The following is a 6,000-nucleotide window of genomic DNA, read 5'->3' on the forward strand; positions in this document are numbered from 1 at the left end:
CGTCCGTGTGGCCCTGATGCAGCACACTGGTGGCACATGGTTGCCACATGTGTGCCGCACGTCGTACACACACAGACACACGGACACTAATATGTCCGATACCAGTTTTTTAGGTACCGGAAATATCAGAACATGTGAAACTGGCCTTAAGTACGTTTTCAATTAGTTTCCCCTTAGGCTTCATTCACATGTCCCATAATCATCCGTTAGAATTGATCCAGCAGAAATCTGTTGGCAAAAAAAGTTGTGCAGACACAATTTTTTGTACGTTTTTTAAAAAAATTATTATTTTTTACAATTGAAGTCTATGGAAAGCAGATCGGTTAAATAGTCATCCGTTTTCTTCCATGTGAAACTGATCCAATAAGCAAATGAAATGAATGAATGAAATGAATGCAGAATGGATGGCTAATTAACGGATCCATTTTCCATAAACTTCAATGTTAAAAAAAAAACGGATAGAGCTGAAATCAGTTTAAAAAAAACAACAGAAAAAAGTTATGTCTGCACAGATTTCTGCTGGATCCGTTCTATCAGATGATTTCTGGACATGTGAATGCAGCCTTAGAGAAGTCATCACATTTTATAGAGTAACTGAATATTATTGGTGTCATCTCTTTATGATCAGAGCTGATCCACTACTGATGCTGAAAGTAAAGAAGCCATAGCACTGGTGTTGTGCCCCATTTTTTTTTTCCTGCACATTGGCTCCTTGATCACTTTCTGTGATGGCCCCATCCAAGTAAATCCTTAGTGGGAATGCAAGGAAAAATTAAAATATGGATTGTTGTTACCCCTTTATTCTCACAATCAGTGATACGCTCAGTGCAGCGTAAGGACCTCATACATAAGACCGGTTGGTGCCGGCAGTGAGGACTTTGCTCTACTTCCTACCAGAGCAGATTTGAAAAATGAAGGCAATAACTTAGCGTTGCCCATGGTGGAGACTCTGCAATCCATTCATGCACTTGGGGAAGAACTATTGAAGAAGTTAGGCCAAGAAAGAGACCCAACTTTACAGTAAAGTTGTAATTTGGCTGCCTTGTCCATTCCGGTTCCTCCACCCATTATTCCGAGCCAAGGTGGTTGAAATTTGCCTAAAATTTCAAAAACAATTTGGCTTTGTGGGAATCAGGATTTTTTATAAATTGCTTTGCACAAGTCTAGCAAAAACTAGTACCAGTCAGTTGCCATTTTGCCAGAGTCAAAAGGTCTCCAATGAAAACAATTAAAAAATGCATTAATTCTGATCTGTGCTTCTCCTTGGGACCAGGAAGAAGCGTGAATCGGGCGAAACGGCTGTTGTCACTATTCTCTGTATTCTACATGCTTCTATCCTGTAATTTTATGTTTTCTGAATAAAGTCTGCTGCAACTTTAAAGTATATACCGGTAAGTGCCACAATTTATGCCACTCTTTATGCTGTGCAATAGGTCTCTGAACTTTTCTTATACGATCGCTGAGCACCCCTGAAGTGTACGGGGTATTGTTTCCAGGCATTTGCCAGTACTTAAACCAATCCAAACAATTTCTACCTCAAATCACCAGTAATGATCCCTTCAAAAATCAGATCATAACACCAAAAGAGAAACAACGAACGAACAAATAGATCAAAAAAATACAATTTTATTCATACAAAAATTTTTTAAAAAGCATATCATAGCAACACAATACCACTCTATGAGATACAGAATACATAAGGGGTGGTAAATACCTAACCCTAATTAGTTAATCATAGCTGTGAATACCTGACAACTGTAAAAGGTCGCATAGACCAGACCATTAGGCAGTAATAAATTGTTGGGGTATTATTCACACTATATGTCACATAACGGGGACCAATGCCCCATATCTGAACCCCCAATGATTACAATGGTAAAGATATTAACAAACAATCACTGACTATGCCATTCAATGCACAATATTTAGTGAAAACGGCTTGATATATAACTATCCATTATAGTCAAAGCGGATAGAAAATATACATAGTGGTCAATATTAAGCCAGTTTAACTGGAGTCATATTGCCATCTGGTTAACTGGATATGAAGACCTATGACACACCCCGACGCGCGTTTCACCACCTCTGCAGTTTCATCAGGAGGTAGGTAAGGGGTCAGACCCTATGCTTACCTACCTCCTGATGAAATTATTGCATGTCATTGCTGTGACTATAAATATCAGTTTCTTGCATTAATGCATCTTATAACCTGCCCAGATCAAAATGCTTTTCTATTATTTTACTCTCGGTCATCTACTTAAAAAGCAAAAAGAGACAAACATGCCTCAGCCCGGTCTGTGCGACATGAAATCAGCATTACCGCTTCTGTCACACAGCCATCAGAAAAACAGCAGCTTCCATCAGCCTCTGTCAGAGGGAAAACAGGACACAATGTAACCACCGCAACTGTTCTAAATATCAGGAAATGTTACATTTCTCATTTTTGCTCGCTGACTGCCCCATCTATGGGTTACAGAAAATAAAATAGCCATGGTATTTTAGTGGCATTTACAGGAAATTGTTGGCGAAATTATTCTTCACGTATGAACCAATCCAAAAGGCTTTATGGGAGTCCAGTAATTATCAGATTTTCTGCAAACTTCATGTGTATTGTGGGCAAGAAAATTTCACTTAAAGAAGTTGGGATAAGCGAACACTACGGAGATGCGAAGGTCAATCGAGCAAATTAGTGGGGCCGCGGCTGAGGACCTAGATAAATTCATTGTACAGGGTCAGGGAGCCCAAATCTTTTGGATCGTAGTAAAACAGCTGGATCTAAGCATCTAATGTACATAGGATAAAAGTCAGATGAACCCACCGATATTAGCAGGACCAGCTGATGGGGGTCTCCTAACGCTCACCTAATAGAGGATGTCAGCGTAAAGGATTATATGGACTTTCCTTTTATTTCGGAGAGATGTGCCACCATCAAAGGTTTTAAGCCACGGCATACTCCTCTATTCCCATTTAGAACATATGCACACTCGCTATGAGTGTGCATGCATATATATGGGAAAGAACATGGCCGGCTTTACTGTGGATCCACCAGCAGCAGTTCAAGAGTTATTCCTAACATATAAAGGGCCACAGGATACGTGATGACTTGGGTATGGTGGGGGTCCAATTGTTGGGTCCAGCTCAATCCCAAAAACTAGAATAGAGCGCTGTCCAAGCATGGGACTGATGGAGATAACAGAGTAGAGCGCTCGACTTAATCGTCAGTTCAGTAGACCAGGGTTCCCCCTCCAGTCCTCAAGGCCCACCAACAGGTCATGCTTTCAGGATTTCCTTAGTATTGCCCAGGTGATAATTTCATCACCTGTACAATACAAGGGGAATCCTGAAAACATGACCTGTTGGTGGGCCTTGAGGACTGGAGTTAGGGAACCCTGCAGTAGACAATGAATGGAGGAGCTTCATGGTGATTTAAGAGCCCCCTTCTTGGGATTAGTGGTGGTGGTCTCAGCCGTCAGACCCCCCACTGACCCACAAGTTAGCACCTGTTAACTGATGAGAAATCTATGGCTGTTTGTACATTTCTTTGGCAGTGGCTGCAAGAGCACAAGACCATAAAACTGACATTTACCATGAATGAATATTGCTTATGCACCTCACCCCAACATTTCCGGTAGCCAGTGCCCCCCATTTACATAGCAGACACCCCAATATAAGATCTGAGGCAGCTTCATGCATGGGGAGCTGGATGTTTCATATTTACATAAACCTTGTGAAATCTTCACCAGGGCGAAACGTCACCATGTAAAAGGCCACAACAACTGCAAGAGCATAAAACTGGCATTCACCATGAACGAATGTTGCTCATGTGCCCCACCTCTACTTTTCCGGTAGCATGTTACTAGCCAGTGCTCCCCATTTACATAGTAGACACCCCAATGTAATACCTAAGTCAGCGTTATGGGTGAGGAGCTGAATGTTTCATATTTACATAAAACTTGCGAAATCTTCACCAGGGCGAAACATCACCATGTAAAAGACCACAACTGAAGCATGAAAGCCACATATCATCGTATAATATGTAGAAAAAACTATAAAAATAAATCAATAATCAAAATATCACACGGAAATTAGACCCAAAATTGAAATCCTTTTCCCCACAGGAGCTGCCTTACGCAGGCGTTCCCCACCCTGAGTACCTCCTTAGAACAATTACCTGGGGCTGGGAGCGGGGTCTGTGCACAGCTCATGTGAGGAGGCTTTTGGGAAGGAATCTGCTGCAGGATCATGTAATGGGGGGTCATTATACTGATCAATGCTCCGCGTGATGCAAGACTGACAATATCTGTAAATGAAATGTACAGTGACTCGAGATCCTACTGTAAAGCTGCAGAAACAGTGAGATGGGGATAATGATTGCTGGCAGCTCCCACAGCCCACACATTGCAGCACTGGGGCTCGATGCCACGTACAGAAGCATGCAAGAACCGACAACGGCACAAATCATTAAAATGCGTTTACAGACCATTTGTCGTATCGGGGGCTGGAATAGCTCTTCGTATTCACTGTGTGAAGACCATGGGAGTAGTAGTTATTTAATGCAGGGAATAGCAGAGGAGAATCCAATAGATATAAGAGACAAAGGCAGTGCTGCTTAGTAACACCCCACCCCACACAAGCGTACAGTCAGCGCTTCACATGAGTGACACCGGCAGCTAAATGCTAAGGGGAGGAGTGGTGCATAGACACAAAGAGGACGATATATACAGGCAACACACACTTTCACATACATAAACACACACACACATACATAGAAACACACATAAAAACACACATGCATATACATAAAAACACACACATACAAAAACTCACCCACACATACATAAAAGTACACACATACCGGTACATAAAAACACACACATACATAAACACCCACACACACAAAAACACACACATACATATGCATAAAAACACACACAAGCAAAAAAGAACACACATACATAACAACACACATACAGTACATATATAAGCACACACACAGATAAAAACACACACATACATAAAAACACATACATATACATGAAAACACATACATACATAAAAGCACACACATATTATACATAAAAACACATACAGTACATATACATTCATACACTCAATGCAGGTATACAAATACACATACAAATACACAAAAGAATAAACATACACAACATACACTAAGGGTATGTGCACACGCTGCGGATTCTGCTGCGTTTCTGGCTCTGCAGAAACACAGCAGATTTTGCTGCGTTGTACAGTACCTTTATTTCCTATGGAAATAAAAAAAAGCTGTGCACATGCTGCGTTTTTTTCCGCGCGGTTTTGCTGCGGTTTACAATCCGCAGCATGTCAATTGTTTGGTGCAGAAACGCTGCAGTTTTACACCTCATCCATTATGAGGTGTAAAACCGCAGGGCAAAACCGCAGAAAAAACGCAGATAATCCGCAGATAAACCGCAGAAAAACCGCAGCACTTTGTCCTGCGGATTTCCTGCGGTTTTCTCTACAAAATCCGCAGAGACTAAAAACTACGTGTGCACATACCCTTACACACTATGCAGGTAAATATATACACACAAACACATAAACATACATATACATGTCAATACAAAAAAGAAGAAAGGCTTGTTGCACTCACCATGTTCAGATGGATATCAAAGTTGTTTTGTTTCATCTGTGCGACAAAAAACTTTGAGGACATGCAGACTAAGGCATGCAGGGAGTGCAAGGACGAATGACGGCCATTTTGCACAAGTTGCTTCAACAGGCGATTTGCGCAAAACAACAGTCGTCCATCCTTGCACTCCCTGCATGCCTCCTTAGCCTGCATGTCCTCAAAGTTGTTTGTCACACAGATAAAACAAAACAACTTTGATATCCTTCCCAACGTGGTGAGTGCAGCAAGCCTTTCTTCTTTTTTGTATTGACTATAGTAATGTTCTTTCTTTGCTGAGCACCGAACACCAGCGAATATGCTGTGTAAATGTAATAACGTGCAGGAGAGGT

At 41.4% G+C, this 6,000-nt stretch overlaps 1 protein-coding gene across 4 annotated transcripts in view; it reads right to left on the reverse strand.

Annotated features, from left to right (window-relative positions):
* Positions 1 to 5,145, reverse strand: part of LOC141097773 (uncharacterized) — a 78,543-nt gene extending 73,398 nt beyond the window's left edge. Inside the window, exons 1-2 of one of the 4 annotated variants that reach the window (XM_073585180.1) lie at positions 4,481 to 5,144; positions 4,172 to 4,300 (exon numbers count right to left, since the gene is read on the reverse strand). The gene's annotated coding sequence lies outside the window, so the exon portion shown is untranslated. Of the gene's footprint in view, positions 1 to 4,171; positions 4,301 to 4,480 lie in introns of all 4 variants that reach the window. The other 3 variants (XM_073585182.1, XM_073585179.1, XM_073585181.1) reach the window with 3 other exon arrangements.
* Positions 5,146 to 6,000: the final 855 nt, after the last annotated feature.

The sequence above is a fragment of the Dendrobates tinctorius genome, unplaced genomic scaffold, assembly GCF_039654945.1.
Source record: "Dendrobates tinctorius isolate UK_male_01 unplaced genomic scaffold, ASM3965494v1 ptg000086l, whole genome shotgun sequence".
Taxonomy (NCBI): domain Eukaryota; kingdom Metazoa; phylum Chordata; class Amphibia; order Anura; family Dendrobatidae; genus Dendrobates; species Dendrobates tinctorius.